The sequence below is a fragment of the Phalacrocorax carbo genome, chromosome 13 (assembly GCF_963921805.1).
Source record: "Phalacrocorax carbo chromosome 13, bPhaCar2.1, whole genome shotgun sequence".
Taxonomy (NCBI): domain Eukaryota; kingdom Metazoa; phylum Chordata; class Aves; order Suliformes; family Phalacrocoracidae; genus Phalacrocorax; species Phalacrocorax carbo.
In genome coordinates this window covers 18547081-18572651 of record NC_087525.1, presented here as the reverse complement: position 1 = coordinate 18572651, position 25571 = coordinate 18547081, and the positions used below count along the sequence as shown (strand labels likewise).

General features: G+C 41.5%; 1 protein-coding gene across 2 annotated transcripts in view; it reads right to left on the bottom strand.

The window, feature by feature from the left end:
- NDST2 (N-deacetylase and N-sulfotransferase 2) overlaps positions 1-25571 on the bottom strand; it is a 136558-nt gene that overhangs the window by 71083 nt on the left and 39904 nt on the right. For both annotated transcript variants that reach the window (XM_064464971.1, XM_064464972.1), the window contains exon 2: positions 10690-10752. The gene's annotated coding sequence lies outside the window, so the exon portion shown is untranslated. The remainder of the gene's footprint in view (positions 1-10689; positions 10753-25571) is intronic.

Below are 25571 nucleotides of genomic sequence, written 5' to 3'. Positions count from 1 at the left end.
ATCCAACTCAACTATTCACCTCGTAACATAACACAGACATCAACCTTACTACCTGGCCCATGTCATATAAAGCTTGGGAAAATCTGGCAATAAAATGAGTTGTGGTCGCAAGAAAACCCAGCCAGGTGCATGCACAGAGGGAAATGGTGAGTATGAACGTTATCTGATGAGCCATAAACTTGATACATCACACATCTATGAAACTACATATAGTTCTTAATTGAATCATTCCAAATCAGGGAAACACAACCAGAATTACAGGAAATACTGGGATCTTGGGCAAACTGCCTTCAGAGTCTGCTCTCAGTTATGCTATCTGTAAAATACAATCGATAAATGTAACCATTAACTAAATGCAAAACATGACTAGTCCAGTTCTTAAAGAGAAAAAAATTAGGCAAGGACTTGTTTGGTGTCACGTGTCGGGTATCTGCTTTGCCCTACACCGCAACTATAGTAGAATATAATATAATAGAATGCTGGAGAGGCTGGGGAATAGGAGCTGGAAAAGCACATTACAGGCAAACAATTTGAACGTAGAAAATCCTTAGATTTGCATATGCACAATTATGATTTGTATTACCTTTCCCTGCGTACATACACTGAAGAAACAAAATACATAAAAACAAATTGTGAGGACTTAAGGAGGTATGTCTTAACCCAAAGCTACGAACCTAACACTGCATACAGAAAAAAAAAGTCCTCTGCACTTCAGTTTTCAGTTAGTTTGGCAAAGCCCACACAACAGGAGTTTTAAGTGATTCTGCAAGTCAGCACCAAAGAATAATTGAAGGGAAAGATGGGAAACCACAAGTATTTTCTGTGGTGATAAAACAATATTAAAAGAAAATGAAAGAGGAGAGGTTTGAAGGACAATAAAGATTCTAAGACTGGCTGGAAAGGATGACTTAAAAGTAGTTTGAAGCTGTGGTTTGAAATATTTAATATCTGTAGAGGCATCTGTTCCAACCTTCAGAGGGTTAACTCAATCCTTCTGCAAGCTAAATAAACTGATTTCTGGGTTAGAAACCACTAGACAACTATTTTGTACTAAACACTAAAAACTGTAATACAAGACATCTGTTGAAGCTATGAAATGTCCTGCAGCTCTCTAAAATGCATAAATTCGCTTTGGTCATTATATTACCTAGTATTTTTTCCCAATATCATATATGATTGTGTGAAGTGCTTTGAAATGAAAGATGCTATGGAACTGCAAAACATTTCTACAACACACTCAACTTAATTTGGACATGCTATAGTAGGATGCCTCCCTTATTAAGACATCTGCTAGCAAACTGATTTAGCCAAATCACAGTGAGTGATAATGAGTGCTGTTTAATCAAGACAGTATTAACATAAATTTTAACTTTTGTCAAGTAGCTTAATGGTAAATTACTGAATGTTAAACAGACATGGAATTTTACACTCTGGTCTTTCAATAAACAAGTTCTTGAGCAATCTAAAATGTACAGTTTCTTCAGTGTGCAGTCAAAAAGAGCTAGCTACAACCAGAAAGAGTTGAAGTCAAGCAATGCAAGACTTGCAATCATGAACTTCATTTTCAATTTAAAAAAGGTTCAGTACTGGAGTGCTCTTCATCTCTGAACCAAATACAAGATCTTTAACATGAAAAGTATATCCAGATTGCTTATAATTAGAAAGCAGTAAAAGGTTTTTTAATTAATTTCTGGCTTTTGTACATATATGACACTTCTTGGATGCTTAATCCTGAACAGCTTTTTACATTTTCTATGGATAAGCATCTGGCCTTAGCACTGTAGAGATGGCTATAAACCACAGCCTTTCCATGATAACCCCAGATTATGTGGCTTCATCCATTAGCCATTGGTTTTGCCAGTCAGCACATCCACTTATTTGTCAGAGAGAAATATAAAGCTTATGGTGTCATGACCCAAAACTACTAACAACTAAAATACTGATGGTGAAGAGCCACCACACTCTGAGATCAAGCAGAAGCCTTTACTGCAAAAGCATAACATAGTGACAGATACCACTTTAAATATTCACTCTTCAAGGGAGACTGCTGAAGCCAATATTAATAATATAATTGACTTGTCTGAATTTTAAATTAAATTAATTTTAAATTATTTCATCATATTCAGTTAGTGAGTTTGTTAAGAGGAAAAAAGCACTTACTACAGCGTTCCCTGAAACATGCAATTCCTATGAAAGAGGAGTAAAGGAGACAAAAAAATCACAGCAAACAGCTCAGTACCACAAATTACACGCTCTGTAGGAAAAGATAACAGTTTAGTTCTTCAGACCAGGATATCATGGAAGAGGCAAAATAAAACAGTTGAAAAAATAAAGCCATTGTATTTAGGCTTGCATTAGGCATCCACATAAGAGACTGCTTTCTTAGCTGCAGATTAAAAATACCAAGCCCAGCAAGATATCAGTATCAAACCATATGCTTCTGTTCTCACCCACCTTTAAATGATAACAAAAAAAGGACTGATTTATAGAAATATTTCAAAAACTGAAAGCTTCTTAGTCCTCCAGGCAGCAGATGTTGAGACTGGCATGTGTACTTCAGTTTGAAAGGAACTGTCTTGCTATCTACAGGAGGTACCATGCCCAAGAGGTGGCTTAACATTGACTTCCTATGTCAGGGGAGTGATTAAACGTAATGCTTCCCTTCCCCACAACGCTAGGATGAATGCTGTGACAGAATAATCGGTTTCTTAATGTGACATGCATGCAAAAAGTCTCTATGAGCAGGTGGACAGAAGAATGTACACCTGGTTTCGTACTGCGCACAAACACCTGCATGAAGTGGACATGGGTCCTACATGATTACAAGAGTTCATCAAAGGGCTAAAATGATCGTTGCCAATGTCCCAGCCCCAAGCCTTTCATTTGCAGAGCTTGGGAAGAGCCACGACTTTCAACACAATCGTTTAATTAACACTAAAACCCAAAATTAAGTAGGACTCATTCCTTCCACTGTCACTTCACAATCACACTGGCTGTGCCGAGAGTCATGCTCTCCCCATCCTACTCCTTCCACTCCTGACCTGTGCAAGCTGGAAGCTCAACAGGGAACAAGAAAGCCAAGATTTTCCACAAGTCTAATTCTCAAAGCAACAGCCACCTTGAGAAGGGGAAAAAAAATAAAGTGTGCTGTTGCTGTGGAAACAGAGCACAAAAATACTCCTATCGGATCAAGTAGCTCTCGGAGGATCAAGCACACTGCCAAACAGCGACTGGAACTTCTCCTCGCACGTGGGAAGATTTAGGACAGGGAAGAGCCCAGATGCCTCCACCATCTCCCAGTTTTCAGGGGATCTGCGACAGCTTTTCAAAAGTGAGTCCCTCACTACACTTGGTGAGGAATGGTATCTTCTTTATGAAAAGAAGTACCACCACATGAAGGTCTTGAACTGGGAAGAGAATAAATTGCACAGCTTGCTTAAATTCTTGATAGATGTATTAAAATAAAGATTGCAGGACACGGTGTTTAACAGAGGACTCTGGAAATGCCTAGGCCTGCCCCAAAAGTTTACAGGCTGAATTCAAAAGTGATGCTGGTGAATGGTAAAGAAGAAAATTAACCTACATCCTAGCAGAGTTCTTCTGTTCCTTGTTCCCTAAGAGATGAAAAAGAATAAATAGAATGTGATAATGTAATTAAAGACTACATGATAATTAACACACAAAAACGTCTGAATTAAGACCCTATAGGCAAACTCAATATCAGACTACTCTAACTTTCGTGTGACTTGACTTTAAAATCATTATTGTGCATATATCTATAGTTTTCCTCCTCTCCCCATTCCCTCTGAGATCCCTTTACTGTGTAAGCTGTTCATACCCTGGACTACATAAGCTGTATGAGACCGCAGGAGTCTAACACAAATCAGGGAGAGAGAACACTGTAGTTAAAAACAGTATTAATGAGAAGAGCACATACAGAAAAGCCAGCTCCAGGTTTTCAGGAAGAAAGGAACTGCCCAGTGTCAGCATTAGATCTCCTCATACTGCCAAGAATCAGGTGAAACCAGCAACCAGCAGCTACCTGACACTCTAAACCACTGGTTTTGCCAGGACATTTTAAACATCAGATAGAGATGGCAGGGGATTCCCTCAGATTATAAATTTGTTTAGTTTATCAATGCTACCAGACATTAATTCCCCCAATTCCGAATCTTCTAACCATCCTTCTCATCCCCACAAAACATCTCATATTAAAAGAAACTAAACATTGGCAAGCTAGAAGGATGATTTATTTTACAGGGGTGTTGTGAAGCTTAATTCATGTTTGTAAAGCCCTTTGTATTGTGCCTTTCATCTACTGTGGGAACCTCACAGTATTATCAATAAGGTCTTTTCTACTGTAGAAAGGCTTTGCTAAAATAGCTATACTAGCAAATCTGCCTAGTTGAGATGTGGTTTACACAGGCAAAAAAGTTATTTTGCCAGAACAGCTAATACCAGTTCCCTGAAAAAACAAGCTATACTGGCAGAAGCACATTTTTGCTGGTATCTAACTGAATCTAGCATAGAACACTGTATATCAGCGAAGGGTGATTTCTGGAGGATCTTAACAAAACACAGTTATGCTGGCAAAACCCCAAAGGGTAGCTCTGACCAACACATTTTGGAGACTGCAAATGAAGGATGTGTATTTACTACTTTCACATTACCGAGCCTCTGCATTCATTTATTCACATGAATGAGCTAGAAGCAACAGAGCCCTCTGGAAAGATATCCCTTTAGCAGCAAATGCATTTGACTTTACTATCTTATACAAAAATAATTGTTGGGTCTTTTTGTGCTGTTAAGAAGCAAGAAGCTAAAGGAATAAAGACAATTAAGAGAAAGCCTTGATCAGATATGTTCTGCCAAATAAAAAAAAATGCAGAATATTAACAGCACTAGAATGAATGCCTAGAAACTACTTATACAACTGCAAAGAACACAGACTGTGGTAAAGAAACTAGTTCACGTGACAGTCATTTTTAACTGTGCTATTATCATTATTTTCTATCCAAGACCCCAGTTTTCTCACTCAGGTTTGAAACGACGTCAAACATCCAATTGCTATTTTTCTCCTAACAAAGGTGGAAAGGCACCATCATGCCAGGTTACCAAATGACTGCTTGCAATTTTTTTTCTAGTCATGTTTAGCCTTACTCTGAACTGCTTGGGGTAGTAGACCTTTCCACATCTTGCTAGAAGTCTGTAGCAAATCTCATCACCTAAGGGCTTGCTTACACAGGGAAAGGAAACTCATCTGTCTCAACTCGGGAAGGCTTTTCTCCAAGAGATACCTGTATTTATTTTAGAAGGGTGTCTCTCCATGTCCACCTGCAGTAGCACACGATTTTCTAACACCACAGCACGAACGCTATGCACCATAACACTTTGGCAGAACCATGTTTCAAATCTGTGGTGAGTTACAAATTGGTGAAACATTTTCCCACAAGCTGATTTGGATCAGACATGCTTGAATCTGGAACGGAGCGCAAAATCCAAAGACAGAAATTGCCATAGTTAAGAGAAGTATCCTAACTGAGCAATATGGAAAATTTGTTTTCCACATGAAAGATGGTTTCATTACCAAAAAGTAAGTGTATTCAGTTGCTTTCCACTGAGAAGTAAAGCTGAATCTGCTTTGAAGCAAAACTGAACATGAAACTCAATCTTATCTGCTATTGAGACAAATTAGAAAAAGACTAGCTACTGTAAATTAATCAGTAACCTATTATTTACCGACCTAGCACTGTAGAATATGCAGCCCACATACCAGGACTACCTGATGCGCTGTTTTGTATACCTAAGAATTATTAATGTGACCTCTGGAACGATAAGCATAATAACAAGCAGTAATTTATAATTTTTACATGTTCTCTCAGTCACTGATGTACCTGTCCATATAGCACGAAGAGAAGCACTGACCTAAAAACCAGGCTTGACAGTTGTGGACTAGGCTGAAAAAGAACAAGGTTCAAATAAGAGATGAAATACATGAAATCTTTTTGCAGATTGGCTAAGCTATAGACCAAAGGTATAGTACCAAAAGGCTGGGCTTTCTTGCTTCCAATTAAGAGGCACTTGCTTGTCACGAGAGCACCAAAAAAAGCTGGATTATGTTTCCTTTTTCCACTAGCATACATTTTGCATGTAAGCAGCTGTTCCTAATCAATGAGATATTAACACTTCCTATAACATGAAAATTTACATCACAGCCTTCTTTCAAAAACTACAAAGGCATTTTCCCTGCTGGCTCTGTGCCATAGCCAGACAGCACTTAATTTGTTGTACGTACAGCGTAGCAACCATGAAACCCTTCCATCCTCCACGGCATTCTGCACTGGACGGATGGTTTTTGAGTAGGTTTCATGCAGACAGAAGGTTTGGATGAAGATCAAGGACAGAATATGGCCCTTAGACAGTTACTACATTTCTATCTGGAAAAGTTCATTCTTGCCTTTGGGATACTCAGCAGAAAATTTAAGGTTAACCACCTTTAAATGCACGGCTATCTTGCCCCTCTATTTCTTCCCATCGCACTCCTCTGCTTTAGCTCCTTCTCATCCCTTCTTAGCTGTCGTCTCTCTTCAGGCTCTGATGACACTGACTGATCCCTTGGTTTCTTCCCAGGAAGAGTTCTCACAGGGAATTTGCAGGGTTCAGCGCATAATCCTTCTGCATGCCCTGGGTCCTGCCTACACAAAACCGCTCTCTTGCTGAGCACTTCATGGCAGTGAAGTTTAGCTAAGGCATTGGAGCAAAAGTCTAGGAGCAAATTTGTGGAGGCTGAGGTCAGGCTTCCCAGTGGAAGGTCACCTACTCTGAAACATCCCTCCATCACTGACAAAGATACCCCACACTTATCATTCTCAAGTTCAAGTACACTTCAAGGCCAACTTTTTTTCTCTCAAGCAAAAATGGAAGAAAAGGCATACACTCAGGCTGAGGCTTTTTTCCTCTTAGTTATCTGGAATTTATAACTGCTCCAAAGTTTCTGCAGGGGTAGAAATGAAATTTAAAGCACAGGAACAACAATTACTCGGCATGATCAGCTGTTCTGCTCTACAGTGAAGCACAAAGCTGCAACCAGAGAAGAAATGCACAGTTAAATGATGAGGAGCTCACTTCTACTCAGAGAGACAGCTGAAGCACCCTGAATGGTATGGGGAGACTGAGGCTACGTGTTCTCAACAAGCTCACACAAATAAACTCAAGCTGTTGTTTTTGACCTTTTATGCCCTTCATGATTTGTGTCCTGAACCACTAAGATCAGGAAAAAGTCTAGGACAGGTTAAATATTTAGCCAGTAAAGAGCATTTACATCCCAATGATGAACTTCCTAGCTCTAACAGAATGGTGGTTCACTGACTTTCACAGCATGCTAGGGCTAATATACTCAAACTTTATGGGGATGATGGGAAGAAGGACAAATAAAGAAGGAACAACAGATTTAATTTTTTGATATGTAGGTTTGTAGTTCTCAAATCGTAACGTACAGATGAAATTTAGAATCAGATCTAACTGCACCTAAAGATATTTATTGCAAAGGAACAACACCATTTGGAAAAAATATGCAGAATTGAAAATATACTAATTTTGCACAAAGAGCTGCAGTAGAATAAAAATGCAGATTTTCTTGCATATTAAGTATGGTTTAAAAAGTCAACCATAAATACATGAAAAATTTCGCAATAAAAAAAGCAAACAGACAAAGCAGAAATCTGGGAAATCGATCAGCCTGTCTAGGAATTCATTTATGCACACTATTTCTTTGAATGTACAACACAGGCTTCAAACGCAGCTGCACCTACTTCATAATTCACATCTTCACCTAACCATGAAAGCAGCATAACAGTCTCTGCTTACGCACAAGGTCTCTATGACAAACAATCAGTCCTAATTGAGGAAAATACATTATGGACACAATGTTTAGAAAATTAATTGCCTTTTGACCTCCGAGAAACAGCACTAAAATTCCAATTTGTCCTTGTTTTAACATATGTCTGTATTTTAAAATAACATACATACTTGGATGTAGTTTTATCACTTTTCAGCTGAAAAATGTTACCTTAAGACTGAACATGCAAGACACTTTAAATGCAGGTGCTTCCTCCACCAAAATGTTGACACTTTTAACACCGCTTTTCCACAAACATTTTATTTATAAACAATTCTTTCATATGAAGTTTTTCTTGAAACAGCTGTAAAACAAGCAGTTGAAGATCAAAATTGTGCAATGTGTCACACTTCTCCCCACTTTCCAGAGCCTCACACTGAAGTTCAGAAGAGTACCTCTAAACCAGCAGACAAACCCACGATATGAAAATCTGTAATGCAATCTTATAATACCTGGTCCTGAATTAATTTTAGAGTCCTAAGATTTGAGAAGGTAAAAAAAAAAACCAAACCAGTGCTGGATAAGTTTCATATAATCATCTGAATGGCTCTATTGTCTCTTTCGTCATGCTAAAGTTTGCTTCGTTGTTGTTTTCAGCTTTCCTTTTAAAACAGCCTCCCGCAGCTCTAAGCTAAAGATCTTCCTGGAGCTTCTATGCGACAGCTGCAGTATCTTAGCCATCTGTTTAATTTATATTTGCTAATGCAGCTCCTGCTGTTTTCAACTGACAGCTTTTTTCTCTCTTATTACCCCCACACGGGAAATCATCACACTTGCCAAAGTTTCTCTGTAGTCTCAGATGTCAAATCAAGAGTGGTGACAAAAGGTGATGAATGAGGCTCCTATGCACCTCCCTTTTGTTTAGTTAAAATTATGAAAATATGTAAGGGAGTTTTATGTTATTTCTTTAAAGAACAATTATAAACAAAAAGAAAGGAAGGATTACAGAAACAAAGATGGAGATAGTGAAGGGAAATCATACTCCCTTCCTCCCAACATGGTGATTCTGTGGGAAGGTCGAGGCTGGAGGATGTCCAAGATACTCTCAGAAGCAGAATATCCATTCATTAAAGCCATGGTTCAACCTCTTCAGTCATCTATGCCCACCTACCAAGCTTAGGGTTTGGCTGACTACTGGCTTCCCCTCACTTGCAACCAGCATGCCTCCTATCTCTTCTGGAGTGTTCTGGATCTCAGGAGTATTCACAAGTCAATGGGAAGTGATGGAGCCCCAAGGCCCACATGTTGCAATGCCAGTAGTTAGTGCCTCCTGTGAGGCCTCCTGCAGGAAGGTGCAGGGCCTGTAATCTCTGCGCCATTATGAAGAGACACTGGATAAAGCACAGACTGGCTCCTGAAACAGCAGTCAGCCTTATACAGCAAGCACAGATGTTACTGTCCCTGTAACTCCCCTAGAGCATGATAACAAGAAGATTAGAGTCTATTCCTGCTGAAAAGCGACATCAGGTTTAAGATAAAACTTTGAAATTTAACATAGATACCCTTGCCCTGCTCTAAAACCATATCAGCTGAATCACAGTGATCTCTGCAATACCTGTCCTAGGTGATACAACACTCCTGGGTTTCAAGAACCACATTTCAGTGACTAGCCCCAGCCCAGAAACAGGTACACACATTAAACACAAAAGAGCTGCACTTAAACCAAACCCAGAAGCACGACCACTCTTACTTTCTAAATTCCCCCTTTCAAAACAACTTTATTAACTGGAGAGGCACACAAACATGAAACGGGCACTTTTCAAAGGGCTGGAAGATGCATACTTTCAGGTGCCAGAGAGCACCCAGCATAGCAGCTGATGAGGGGCTAGCAGGGATGCATGCTTGAAGGAATACTTGGGAGACAAGAAGTCATCTCTTATTACCACTGTTCCCAGAGGACGATGCTGAGAAATTAAATCTGTTGTTCTGACACTCTAGAGTTGGCTCCAGCTCCCAACATCAAAGCAACCCATTGGAGAGCTCTTGTGACAGCCCCCTATCTTGTGCACGATCATCTCACTGAGCTCTGGAGGATAGAGTCACTTGAAGCAAAATAAACATTTCTGCTTTTGAATGTACATCAAGCTAGTGAGAAAAAGAACTAGTGGTGCACTCTGGAGAACGTTACTACTTCATCTTCATACCCCCACTCGTTGAATAATTTTGGTACAAAAAGTCAATCTTTGAAGAGCACATTAGACAAAACAGAAATGCTAAAAAGTATAACGTAGAATAACCTCAGACCTAACATACTAATAGCTATGCCATACATGAGGACATTACATCCTTTCCTACCCAGCAGATCTTGTCCAAGAGCCAGACATGTTAACTTTTAATTTTCATTCTGTATCTCAGTCTTTCCATCTGTAAATATATGTAAATGTTGATGTACTTCACTATAATACTCTTATACAGTGCTTTAGACTAGATGCCCAGCACAGATTCTAATGCTTTTCTAGCTCAGTGCCACTACTGGGGTGGGGGGCAGGCGTGGAAATCACCTCAAGGAGTACACACCTTTCAGGCCTGAAAACCTGATGAATCACTACTCAGCTTCAGCTGGTTACTTGTACTTTATGGCATTTTGTAACTAACACAATCAAGAAAGCATAAAGTATTAAATTGTAATAATGTAGATATAAGATTAACTTCCCAAGACATCTAAGACTTGTTTCTTAGGCGTTTCATCAACACACTGAACCAAAGAGCCACAAATTATGAATTTTCTCCCAGTCTCTCTGTCTACCATGCTGCCCAGGCCAAAATTATCCTTTGCATCAATTCTTCCTTACCTCAAGAAGTCTGAGAAAGAGGTATGTTGTACCAGACAGAGACCGAGTGAAAACACCATGAACCTGGGGAGAGAAAAGTAGTTTTCTATAAATATGTGTATCTGACAGTGTAAGACAGCAGTATTTTCCAAAATGAAAATATTCTCCATCCACAGTGTCTGATTCACTTCAGTTCCTGAACTACTGCAGTTTTCAGCTCAGGAAATGAAAGTAGTGCTGATTTTAGTGATTCCTTCAGCCCGGAACAGTAATAACTGAACTGACTAGAAATTAACTGAAGTTGCAAATAAAATAAAAAGATTAAAGAAGAAACTTGTATGCCTTACAAGTTAGGCATACTGGTCTTATCTTTTCCAGCCAGATTTTTTCATTTTCCTCCTTCTTCTTGGGTAAATAAAAATTATCAAGTGTTACTTTGACTAGCCTCTGGTCACAAGCTCCTGAAGGAAAGAGGCAGCTCATCCATGTGCTGTTGCTCGGTCTGTTACACTTTACTGTACCTGTTAAGCATAAAGGCTAAACCAAGGACTAGGAAGACCACAGATTTCCAGCTGAAAGGAGAAAACCAGTGCACAGTGAGGTACTCTCCTAGGTGAGCAAAGATGTCTTGCACGACACCACACTATTGAAGACCCAGCATAACAAACGCTGCAAAACCAGGTGCAGGAAATGAAAACTTCGATATAAGACGGCAACAGATTTTACAACTAACAAATGCAGTTAATTTCTTCTCTGTAGACTACCAAAGCCCAAGGAGAGAACAATACTCTTCTACCCCTTCAGAGCAAATACAAGTAAATATTAGCATTGCTTCCTGCAGGAGGTGACATTACGGTAAGTAGCATATTCATGCACACCGCCTTTTGGACACCTTTTCATAATTTGGCAACATAATGTGTAAGGGCAAAAAACCTGACACTTGCTTTTTTTTTTTTTTCTTCTTCATAAAATACCCCCGCTGTGAAATTTCTTAGCGCATGCAAACCACACAGGTCTACAGGCTTTCCTGGAACTGGAAAAAAAAGAAGCACCTTTGCCATCCTTACTACAGAGATAAAAGATACCCGAAAGTGAGTACATTTGTTTTAGGAAGAAAGTCATTATTCAAGGGTAGATGGGTCTAGAAGCAGAGTCAGGTACAGGATTACCTGCCCTCTCAACCTCTTCCATAGATGTTCTGAACTTTGAGCATCCCAGGAGAAAACATCTGAACTAACCACTTTATTCTTAGCTTGGTCAGACACGACTTGATACAGCGTTCAACCAGGCATTAACAAACTAAGCTTCCCACTGCCCAGGATAGTGGGAGATGTGAATAGCCAGATAACGGGATAAACCTGAGCACACAAACCCTGCTGCACAGAGGCGAATGCCCAGTGTCTTTGCACCATGCTTTGCAGTGCTCCAGGTTCTGGGAAGACCTTAGCTGGGGTACAGAGTCAGCCCCATAAGAAAGCCCATCTGACACATCTCCCAAAGCAGAAGGGATCACAGTACATATGATATGGTACTCTTTCACCAGTTATCCCTCCTGGAACTGCTGCTATCATCAGCTCCATGGCCCTCAGTCTTGTGGAGCCAGCGCTTCAGCCCAAATCTGCAAGTTGTGGACCGCAGCTGGCTCCTGAATGCTCTTCCAGATCCTCCAAAGCCACCTTCCCAGCATCGCATGTTCTGGGAGCACGAACCAGGGACATCAGCAGTGGCTCTGAACAAAGCTGATGAAGGCTCAGCAGGTGAATTACCTCAGGGTCTGAGCCACACAAAATCCTGTGTACTGGTTTCCAGGTCTGAGCCTGGGATTCCTGTATGGACAACGTTTGAAATCCTGTCCCCTAAAGTTTTGCCTGTGTGTATACCTCTTCACTTCCCAACATCCTCAGGCATTATCCAAGAGCCACTTCTGAGGAGTATAAAGTTGTTACTCTCAAGGAAATCCGACTTGACTTTAGGCTGTCTGATATTCTGATATATGCAAGTAATACCGTTCATTAAGCATGATTGTCCATACATACATAGCATTTAAAAACCAAACCATTAGAGACTTTAATACTCACCACCCTGAACCTTAACTCTAAGCTTCAACAAGTAAGTAACCACCTGCCCCAAAAAGGCTAATGCAGGCTTACTTTAAGCACAGAGGCAATAACTTTCAACAAATTCCAAAGAATTTAAAAGTTTTACCTTCCAGAAAACCAAGTTTTGCTCTTCATCTGCACTTTAGATACCTAGATTTGAAATGAAAATGCAAGTACAGCTGCTCACAGCTGATAAGGCCTCATGCTACGGGCATCTATTTATATCCATGATCCAGAGTAACAAACCCACACACTTTAAACAACTGAAGCAATTTTAGATAAAATATGGAAATGGGAAGATGGGACTAGAAGCCACCTCCTCTGCTGTATAAACCCCTTCCCCATCAATCAAGAAAAAGCACATTTGGATGAAGGCAATAAAAGGTCCATACTGTCTCTGAAGATCAACTGCCAAAGCAGAGAACCTCAAAAACAATTTCCAAGTTAGCACTTGACAGCAACTCCTGATGGCATCCTGTTGGTTCTCACCTGAACGGTGGGGCCAGCTCCGCTGCCAAGCCAGCTGATGTCTTTTGACTGAGGTTGCAAATACACTGTTCTGTGTATTGGCAGGAGCGGAGGGACCACAGGATGAGGCATGGGAGCACAGGTTTGGTGTTTGTGATTAACCTTACACAATGCCTGACTTGTGGGGTTGCAAAGCACAGATGGGAACACAAGTTTAAGGCCCCAGGAAACAAGGAAGAGGTAACCGGACCTATGGGGTAAGGCCCAAAAGAGAGCAAACATGAGAGAAGACGACTGGGGAGGATGGAACAGAAGTGTGTTTCCACGTACGCCCACACTAGCTTGGCCCAGAGCTGAGGTTCTCCCTGCAGATGATACTCAGCCCAACGGAGACTGAAAAGCCCTGCGTAAGAGGACATCACAACTCACACATACGCAGCTATTATACTGCAATGAGATACTGCTTATGGAAGAAACTACAGCTTGTCCTGTACTCATCTGCAACATAATATTGCTCAGTCAGTTATCCAAAAGCATATTACAGAGAAGGGTTAACAGCTTCAGGGTACGCTTCCACATGCAGCATAGACCAGCCTTAGTGGCTACCAGCAAAAAAGGTGGACCCACATCCCTGCCTATTCATAGCACACTGATCCAAATACCTAATCACCAGAAAATTATCAGTCGGTCAGATTTATGAGCTGATCGAATGCACCCTACAGCTGCCTGACTGCAGGAACTGAAGCAAGACAGAAATACCACAACTGAGGCAGACCAGAGCAACACTGACCTTTCCAGCAGAAGCATAGTCTGAGATCACCTTTCACAAAACAGGATCTTTATTATAGAAACTAGAGCGGAAGGCAGGGGATACAGAGGCTGGCTAGAGAACGTCCTAGTCCATTAGACCACAGAGAGTGTGTGAGAGTGAGTCTCTGTGTGTCTGTCTGTCTGTCTCTAGTCCTAAATCTCAAGAACCACTATGCAACTGAGATTACCGGATATTTCCATCTAGACTTTTAAACTGTAAAATGGTACCAAACTTTGAATATTTTCTAGGAGTCAAAACCCTGAACAACAGTGAAATACAAGCAGTATTTTCAAAAGCTCTCCCTGCTGTGCCCTCCTTTTTTTTTCTACAGCATCTCTCTGCTGCAAAAAATGTTAACTTTTATTTAAAACAGAAGCAAGTACCACTTTCAGATATTCCTTCCCCTGCTTCTCTCCTACCTTTTTTCTCTACTGAACAGAAATCCAATATCACAGCTGGAGAAGAGCAATAGAGAGCCAATAAAAGATAACCAGACTGGGTGTATTGGGATGTATTGGTATCAAGTGCTACAGATCTGGAACAAGACTGAATTTCACAGGGACAAATCTGAAATTGCCATCAGCTGGCCTTGAGGCATACGCTACACAAATCCATCCAATTGAAAGGGGTATCCCTCATGTTGCACCCAAATTTGACTCCATCCTGCATTAGTCTGCTATTTCCAGTCTTTATGGTAAATTGACGTCAAATGCCTGTTCAGAAATCCAAGGTTAGAGGGAATACTGTTTACATTAAAGAGATTAATACTACTTCTTGTCATGCTTCCTGTGCTATATTTCAACAGTTTTTCATTTTGATTTTGTGTTCCAAATTTGGGTTATGACAAGACAACAGGAACTTCAGTTACTATGCAAAATGTAAAATAAACAAAAAATCCCAGCTCTGAGAGTTCAATGCTCTACATCTGTAGATAATGCATACACCAATACTATGTGCATGATGTTTAGGCACAAAAAAAAAATCAGGCAGAAAATCAGTCTCAGACACCAAGCAAGGTAATTTTAAGTATGAAGTGTGCCAGGTACAACAGAGTGACTTGGACAAGGATTAGAGGCAAAAGCAAATGTAGAGTGCCTGAAATTGCCACATTTTTTCCAGTCAAACCATCACAAGTATTTAGCAATTATCTAAATCTTCCCCTCCCTAATAAACAGTGTTACTGCACATCTGAGTCTTAACTAGCAGCCACACAGTTTGTGGAACAGCAGCTCTGCCAGGTGAGGGGAAATGATCACCTGGTGTGCTGACCTAGCACAGAAACACATTTTGCCTCAGCTGGAAACTTTTTATACAATCAGTGCTGTCAATACACTAGAAAATAGCTTAGATACCTGATACCATAGATTTTAATATTCTGGCTGTGGGTATAGCCATCAAAACCCCCACTGCCTCTCATTCCTCACACACTCAACCAGCTGATATAATTTTATGCCTGTAATTCAGTTTAGATTTTACAAGAGGCAAAAAGTAGAGAGATTCCAGTAAATGACACTTCAGATAGGAGAAAGAGCAACTGGAGAGGACAACGCTTGTCCTTTGCATATAGACCTGCCTAAACAGAAGGGCTTAAAACCTCACTTGACCAGAGCTGGTAGGAAGCCTTGGCAAAAGCTAAACTAAAATTAATTTTTCAGACTTTAAGGTTATTGAGGTAACTTGCAAAGTACAAATCAGTGGAGAGCTGTCTTCATAAATCTTTGGACAGACGGCTTCCGCCTGCTGCTCCTGGGGCTTTTTCCCCAGCTGCAGGGAACAAAGCTTTGCCCATCCTCACCGTGGCACCAGGGCCTCAGGGACACTGGGCAGCAGGGACAGGAGCGGAGCGGAGCTGAAGCGAAGGAGGTCAGCTCCATGCTGCATGGGCTGAGAAAGCTCTGAACAGAAACTCAGGCACTGATCACTGAGGAAAAGGTGAAGTAAAACATCTAGCAAACTGAGGGAGGTTTAGAGCTGGATCTTCCTCCAGCTGCCTGTACGTAAATAGCAGCCAGAAGGCTTTAGGGCGAGATAAAAAAATGACAAGTGGCTACTGTTCAGATGAGAAAGGAGGGGGGAAAAATAACGGTAGCAGAGGAAAAAAGTACAGCAGGAAAAGACTGCAGGGAGCAACCAACACATTTATAGAAGAGGTAAGCAGTAGGAGAAAAGGGACAGACAGATAAAAGACCCAGATAATGCTGGGAAAATATGGAAAATAATTTAGGTACCCTAATTTCCACTAAGGGACAACTTGAGTGAAATGAAAGAACAAAAGACAAAAAATAGAGGTTACAATAATGACCAGATGAAGAACAGCCAAATTATCCAGCAAATTTTCCTAGTCTTAGTGTAACTATTCATTAGACCAACATTTTAAGGCAGCATTAGTAAGTTCTCTACATGATTGAGCACTCTTTGTCAAAGATGATATAATGACAGATAACAAGAAAGTTAGAATAACACATTTAACGAATTTATTTTACTGTCTTCCAACTAGCTGTAGCATTAACTGAGATGTCATTTAAACATATCAAACAAGAAGTTAGCTAGCAATCTGTTGCATGGGCTTAATCAGCAATACAGAATTATTCCATTCCTCTCCACCACAGCAGGCACGTCAGTAAGGTGATCTTCAGCCCCCCTAGTTGCTGGAGATGGTATCACAATCTGCTGATGTTTCTCATACTGCTATTTTTTTGTCCTAAAATACCGTTTATGCATAACATGAACTCCTGGGCTCGAAGACTCCAGGCACACGTGCATGACGGACTGCCTGCATCCAAGGTCTCCTGTGCTACGCGACACGCCTCAGGATCTGCGATGCGTTATTGCAACAGAGGCTATGGAAAGCTGAACAAATTCAGTGATGGGAGGTTACGGAGTCCAAAGGCAGAGGACAACACCGCCACTCTGGAATTCCTTAATTTTGCTGCATTTCCAAATCCAACTTATTTTTGAGGCTTGGGGAAGATATTTCAGAAAGAGCACAGATTCAGAAAGCTTGGCTTTCAATAAATAGTTTACATTAAATCGCAACACATTTGGGTGTTTGCATTTTGCACAATATAAAGGTCTCTGGTGTGCTGGACTATTGCAGAATTCAGAAAGAGTGAATTCAAGAAAGAACGAATATGAGAACTAAACTCCATAATCAAAACCTAAGGCAAAGGGTAAAATCTTTAGGATTTCCATAGCTGGGGAATTCATGGCATTTTGCCTCTCTAGAGAAATCTAGACAGTAGTATACTAATAAACCACACCAGCAGCAGTCAACCTTCAGAACAGCAGAAAAAACACTGTAAGAGAACAGTATGTACCAGGAAGGATCACTGGGTTATAGTGGCCACCACCTAAGCACCAATGCCTGAAACCAAGAGATATTTCTAGGTATTATAAAGAAAAAAAACCTCTCCATTGGTGGTTAATAGTACTGACCACAGTATATTCATTAAAATCTTAACCTGTGAAATGTTAGAGTGACAGTTTACAGAGAAGCAGTTACCAGACCAGTATTTTGCACCTCTGAATCTAAATGAGTGGGACATTAAGAAATTTTCCAAGAATAATTTATCCAAAGACCAGATGGAAAGAAGCAGAGAAGCTAACAAATGTGTCCTAATAATGAAATTTATTGTTGTTGCTGTTATTAAGTCAGTCTAATTCTCATTAGAGAAAACATAAAAATAATAAAGAAAAACCCCAATCAAGTAAAGGTCAAGCTTCATGGGGGGAAGAGAAAGAGGCATGTCAGAGGGCAAAATGAATCTAAATATATCCATGTCAAAAACCAGAAGATCTTTTTTCAGAAGCTAAAACCTGTCAGAAAAAACCATAAAAACTTTTGTCAACCTCTAAAACTATTACTGTAACAATCCTCACAAACCGAGTGGGAGAGAAAGATTGGGGATTTCATCTCATGCACACTAAAAAGCAGGTAGGAGTATGTTTTTTTCATAGAGAAGGTAGTATCTAAATCAAAAACCTCAGCAGGTTAACTGAATAAATGGAAATACATGTGCAAGCCTTGATGCTGATGCTGTTTCAGCTCCCTCAAAATCACTATGTTAAAACAGATGGTCACCCTTTCCCCTACCCCTCACAAACAGTAACACGAAGCTGAGTGCCTGTTAGGAAACTAATCCCAAACTACAGTATCATTCTGTACCCAATGGACCTCCCCCCCTTTTTTCTTTCCTGTATCACTTTCTCTCAACTCCATCTGACATGGGTGATGTATTTACAGTAAAAAGAAGCTGCTTCAGTGGTGGATTTTTGAAAAAATCTGCATTTCTCGCAGTACTCTAGCCAACCAGGTTCAAACTAGGAAATCAGAGTCCTGCACATTACCTCATATGACTAAAAGTCACGGGTGATCAGGTCTACTAGGTGTGCATCCCTCCAGGGAACCCCTAGCTTTGGGGACAAAAATACTCCTAGAACCTTTACAATAAACTAATTAAAGAATGGGATGGTAACTCACACATATTTCATATACATATATCTCTATTTTGTACGTATTGACAAACACACCTGCCTTTCTGATGCAGGAATGAAAAATCCCCTTCTAAGACACCAGCGGCCAAACAGCTAACATATTAGCATTTTGGAAGTGGCTTGCACAACAGGAAAAGTGACCGCACAGTAGGAAAACTCCAGCAGGGAGACAACAATTCAACAACAAACGAGACATAAAGCATCACATGGAAAGTGAACTCTTGAGGAGCTAAAACAGATGAAAAAGCTATTGGTGGTAGTGTAGAAAGAGGTATTTATTTAGCAAGTTTAGGAACATATAGAAGGTGTGGAAATATTTATCAGTGCAATGCTCTGAAAAGACGTACTGAAAGGAAGAGTTCACAATCACTTATCAAGCACAGATTTTCAAAAGCACCCAGGACAAATTTCCACATAGGACCTTAAACAAATTGAAATGCCACCCACTAAAGTATACCACCAGTATTAATTCCTATGCTGGTACAGTCCTCACACAGAGGGTTTTAGCAGAAAGCCCACAAAAATATTTTCCCCCTCCCAACAAGTAAGTGTTCATGGAATGCTTCTAGCTGGAAAAAATGCATGAATTTAAATTCTAAAATAATAAGATTTACTAACCATTACTTCCAGAAGTGAATACCTATCAAACAATGCCAGGTATTCACTTCTCCCAAGCTCTGTTAAGTGGTCATCAGTCAAAACAACTCCTCCAGTAAAAAGGACAAGCTTAAGCCTTTCAGCATAAGCGGAAAATTCTCCTGATCCCTTCTTAAGCCGTAGTTATCTAGCATAAAAAGTAATAAATCACAACAGAGAAATATTTTCTGTGTAATTTTTACAGTGCTATTGCTTTGATTTTTCTGCTTTGTAGCTCCATTTCATGCACTTCAGCAGTATCTTCAACATCACATTTCAACCCTGGGCCTGTCAAGATCTGCAATTCCACACATTTGTTATTAAAAGGTACCTTATTCAGAAGGCTGTTTTGACACTGCGCTAGCAATACCGTGTGGATGCAACCAGTGCATACAGGGACTGTTAGAATCCCACTAACCACAGACTCTCCTGCTAAGTTCAGCATCGCAGCCAGGAAACCATGCAAGTCGGACTGCAGCAAAGAAATTCCACTTCTTGTGTTTTGTGACGCTAACATGAAGGCTAAAAGAAGTACATACAAGAGGTACAGGCTATGCCGGAGCATGCGTTGTATTCATTCATTCCTTCCTTACCTTTCCCCTTACATTGCAGAGGTTACATCACCCCTTGAAACACAGTCATAAGCAGGAACAAGTCTCGTACATGAATCTTTCTTCCCCTGGGTGCTTTGGGGAAGTGGGAGCATGCACTCAAGTGAGCATTCATGCCTCAGCCAGCTTGAGTACAAGGCTCTGCACCGAAGTCCTTAAGACCTTCTCACGGCTGCTGATTTCATCCACGGAACTGAAAGAGCATCTCAGCAGGACACTGCCAGCCTCCTTTTCAGCTCCCTCTCGCTGACTGCCAGTCTCTGGCAAATGAAACGTCAAGAACCAGGCAGGGGCGGTGTTTGGAGAAGGAGGGATAAGAGATTCTCACCATCCATCAACCTCAAAACCTATTCAGCCGACAACTTGAATGGAACTGGCATTTCATTCTCCATGGTAACAAGAGATGGAAGGAGGTTGGAAAAAGAGAAAGAGAGGACAGACCAGGAAAATCTGACATTGAAGAAGCAGGGAAAGTTGTAAACTTTGCAGCTTCTCTTTGCTGTGCAAGTTACACATAGAAAGTGAGAAAAGCCCCTTCCTTGCCTGTACAGTCCCTGAGACAAGATGTCCCACAGCCACGATGAGGTGCCCTTTCTGCAAGCAGCGTACAGATGTGGGGGGAGGAAATCCCTTATTCTGCACCAGTCCTCCCCAGAGGAAAGACAAATGCCTCTTGAGCACTGCGAATTAGGGAAAGCTGCAGATTACTGCCCCACAGAAAAGAGAGCTGCCGGAAAGGGGAAAAGGCACCATCGTTCCCTGTACAGTACTTCATGTCTAGAGATTGAAGCCACTGATGGGCGACTCAGTCTGTGTGCCAGCACTGACCCCAAACTGGAGCAGAGAATTAGTATCACGCCCTTTGCCTGCTTTGCATCTCACGTGGAAGTTAATGTTTGTTGCTTCTATTACACTGAATCACTTAGACGCACAGAGAAACAGGGTATTTCTTCTTTTCCAAGGCACGCCACAATGAAGGACCAAAGCAGCTAGACTTAAAATTTGGGCAGCACCTTTGCTGAGCTCACATAAGCTCTGGGTAAGTCAGCTCTTATTAACATTTCAGGCCTGGCCATCTTCTGAACTTTTTTCCCTGCTATTTTACATTCATAACTTGAGCTGTCACAGCCAGAATGTGCACAACAGGGAAATTACATTTGGATTCATGCACGTTTGTGTTCCAAGCTGGCCCCATGCAGCTACTGAAAGAGTCTCTGGCTAAAGCACTTATGCAAGATAACCAAACAAAGGACTGAAAAGCTCTGCAAATCCTGGCTGCTGCCGCTGCCATCTTATTTCCTTCTCAATTCTTTACACAGATTCTTTCCCGAAGGACACATTTAAATCTCCCTCCCCCACCCAAACCCACCACCTCTCAATTCCTAGTTTGTTCTCACGTTTGTATTGCATATGGGACATGATGCTGTGTGGTACTTTTTTTTTTTTATAGCCTTATCTATACAGTGAGCTTTTTGTTAAAGGTGACCTGGAGAGTTGCTTTGAGGTCTCCCAAGAGTCCTCATGTATCAGCAAATATATTGAAAAATCATAGTTTTTTAAAACTATCAATTTTTCTTCATTGTTCCCATTTGAATTTTGGACATCTGTTTTTCAGGTTCTTACATAAGTCTTCATTTACCATTCATGACTTTGCAACCCATAAGGCATGTTAATACACACCCTGTCCAGTGACCTTCAGCCTTTATCCACCACCTACCACTTCAAAGCGTGTAAATACATTCTTGCTTTTGAAAAATACTTTCCTCCTCTGAAAAAAATGTGTTTTATTTTTCTCTTTTGTCTTTCAAGACTCTGAATCTTGGAAAAACCAAAAAGGGACCTTGGAGGGAACAATCCTACAGTCCCTTCGCTTCTGCAGCCACTTTCTATTGCCTTTCAACTCATTTTCCCAAGTCAGCCTTTTCCTTAGGTAAAGGGGGGCACAGTTACCTTCTGAAACATACTTCAGGTACATGGTTTAGAAGTACTTTCCTTCTTTCCTGAATATTTTAACAAGAAAAAGAGAAATGAGACTGTACCATTCTCTCTCCCCCAGCCAAAGCCAACTACACTGGGAGTGACAAACATCAGCTGGAAGCTGTCAGCCTCCTACAGGTCTAAATAAGCAAATAAATGCTGTTAAATGCATACACACGATCAGACAAGTTCAGTTCTTTTCACTAACTTTCAAAGATATTTCAGAATTCCAAGAAGATATTTCTGTCCCTTTTAAAATATATTCTACCCACATCTATTAAGATGAAGATATTTAACATAAAGAGCTTTTTATGTTCCTTTCCTAGAACAATCTCAGAGTACTTTGTTATTTTGCTTTGTTACGGGAGCACAAAAAGGAAAGAAGGTATTTTTGCCACTTGTCACAAAGCAGGATCATCTTCTCTGCAATTGCTGTTCACTGAGTTTCACCTTGATCCTCCTGAAGGTTTGAAAGCATTGTTGTTTATCTGTAGCTCAGGGAAGGGATTTTCTTTCTCTCTGAAGTTGATTCTAACATACTTCAAAGGCTTGCCGTCTGCTAACATCATCCACTTGTCTTCCTGTGATCCAAAAACTATACCTCTACAAATGCCTCTACGCAAACGCACGTAGCACGGGGAATAAACAACAGGAGGTAGAGATGTGCGCATGCCTGTAGGGCTGTGATCCTATTGGCATCACCAAGTGGTGGTGGGATGGCTCCTATGACTGGAGTGTTGGAATGGAAGGCAAAAGGCTCTTTTGGAAGGACAGGCAGGAGAGACAAGGTTGGGGAGCCGCTCTCTATGTCAGTGACTAGCTGGAGTGCATGGAGATCTGCCTTGGGATGGATGAGGAGCTGACTGAGGGCTTATGGGTCAGGATTAAAGGGAGGGCAGGGACAGGTGACAGTGTAGTGGGGGCCTGCTACAGGCCACCCGACCACAAAGCCAGAGGGGACAAGGCCCTCTACAGATGGATAGGAGCAGCCTCACATTCATAAACCCTGGTCTTCCTGGGGGACTTCAGCTACGCCGATATCTGTTGGAGGGACAACACAGCAGGGCATAAGCAATCCGTGAGGTTCCTGGGAATGCGTTGATGATAACCTCCTTTTCCAAGTGATAGAGGAGCCAATGAGGAGAGGTGCTATGCTGGACCATGTTCTAACCAACAAGGAGGGGCTGCTGGGCAACGTGAAGCTCAAGGGCAGCTGGTGACCACGAAAGGGTAGAGTTCAAGATCCTTAGGACACCAAGGAGGGCACACAGCAAACTGTTACTACCCAGGACTTCAGGAGAGCAGACATCAGCCTCTTCAGAGATCTGCTCGGTAGAGTACCATGGAATAAAGCCCTGGAGATAAAAGGGGGCCAAGAATGATGGTTAATATTCAAGGATCACCCCCTGCAAGCTCAGGAGCAATGCATCCCAACAAAGAGAAAGTCTGGCAAAAATGCCAGGAAGCCTGCATGGATGAACAAGGAGCTCCTGGACAAATTCAAACACAGAAAGGAAGCTTACAGTGGGTGGAAGCAAGGACATGTAGCCTGGGAGGAATACAGAAACCATCTCCTGGGCACCATCAAAAGAAGCGTGACCAACAGGTTGAGGAAGGTGATTCTCCCCCTCTAACTCTACTCTCGTGAGACCTCACCTAGAGAGCTGCATTCAGCTCCAGGGTCCCCAACTTAAAAAGGACATGGACCTGGTGGAGTGAGTCCAGAGGAGGCCACAAAGATGATCAGGGGGCTGGGAGCACCTCTCCTATGAAGAAAGACAGAGAGTTGGGGTGGTTCAACCTGGGGAAGAGAAAGCTCCAGGGAGACCTTATAGCCTTCCAGTACCTGAAGGGGTACAGGAAAGCCAGAGAGGGATTGTTTACAAGGGCATGTAGGGATAGGACAAGGGGTAGTAGCTTTAAGAAAGAGGGTAGATTTAGGTTAGATATAAGGAAGAAATTCTTCACCGTGAGGGTGGTGAGGCACTGGCACAGGTTGCCCAGAGAAGCTGTGGATGCCCCATCCCTGGCAGTGTTCAAGGTCAGGCTGGATGGAGCTCTGAACCACCTGCCCATGGCAGGGAGGGTGGAACTACATGATCTTTAAGGTCCCTTCCAGCCCAAACCATTCTATGATTCTATACCCATGGAAATTGAGAGCTTTCCCAAATCCATTCCAGCAGCACGCTTTAGGCAAGGGGGAAGACACTGATGATGTTACCAATATTGAGAAATGTGCCAAAAAACATTGCAAGAGCAGAGAGCTCTACCAGCCGCACTGTCCTACTGTGCATTTTCCTACAGCCACCCAAAAGGGAATGTGTTTGTGTCTCACCAAGAAGATACGCGTTTTGGAAATTAATTGGCTAAAGCTAGTGTCTCAAAGGCACCCTAATGAGAGGTACGGAAGTGAGGACAGAATCAAGGTCTTATCCAGCTTCCCAAAACAGAAGAATAAACAGTACAGCACAGCCAACATCCAAAGGAATGCCTACCATGTGTGCTTGTCATGCAATAATAAGAGCTGGAATACAGCAATAGCTTCAGGCTGGCTAAGAATGAAGCTGACTGGTTCTGATTGAGTTTGGTGGTCTCCACACAGCTCTTGCGTTACAAAAGCTACCGTCTCAACTGGCAGCAATTTTACAGAGAAGTGAACCAGTGGTGAACCCGAACCAGTGGTGCATCTCACTAGGGCCATGGCATTGGCAACTGCACATCATAGCACCCTCTATTGCACCTGCTCAGGGAACAAACAGGTCTCCTCCTGCCACAGTTGTGAACCCAGAATTAATTAACTTTTTCAAGTAGATGCCTGCTCTGAAAACCTTGTCATGCCTACCAAGGAAATTAACATGTGAAGTGACTGTGCTGTAACAGTGCTATGGCTTAGCAGTAGAACCTCACCCACAGCTATTCCCTGAAGTACCACAATAAAACAGGGAAACGACCAACCCTGTTCTACATTTAAAAAACACAATAAATACATTAACACTTAGCAAATATCCCACATTTTAAGTAACCATCCATTGACCAACAGAGCTGAGACTGAGCCAGAATTTAGAGTGTCCAAGAGAAAATGCCTTGAAAGGTGTTTTTTTAATACAACAGAGAGATCCCCCAGCCCCAGACTGACTCGCCTGACACATGGAAATGGTGGAGACTAAACACTCTCTTGTTCCTGCTCACAACTCTGAGGGAAGCTCAGTCAGACACTCCATATCCACAGGTACTCACAGAGACTGATACTATGCCATAAATTAACACAACAGCAAAAACCCCTTGCTAAAAGCCAGAACACTGGAGGGACTGGCAGGGCAGCCACAAGTCACTGTTCACTACGATGCCTTTCTGGTCCTCAATGCCCCCCTATTTCATACAAACCAGAACCTTTCAGCCCCAGAATAATCACACCAGAGAAAGAAAGAGGGTATTTATCAAGTTGACAGGGCAAAAGACTCAAGTTCAGCAACCTCCACCCAAGCCAACAACTACCCCACTGAATACCATGGACAAAAAAAGGCAACATCTCAGGCTACTATGCCTCTGAAGCGACAATTCAGACTTTTTTTTTTAAAAGAATTTTTACTTCTGGGATTAAACAACACATTAACTTATCATCACCATGTGAGGAATAAACACCCGTTTTGATTTCAGGTCAGAAATCACTCACCATCACAGAAATAATTTATGCAGTTGTTAAGTTAACAGCTTTGCAGATCCTGTCAATGTCAAAAGTTTATCTGCTGTGGGAAAGGAACATTTATTTTTGCGTTTCACGTTCCCAATTTCATCCCAGTTAAACAA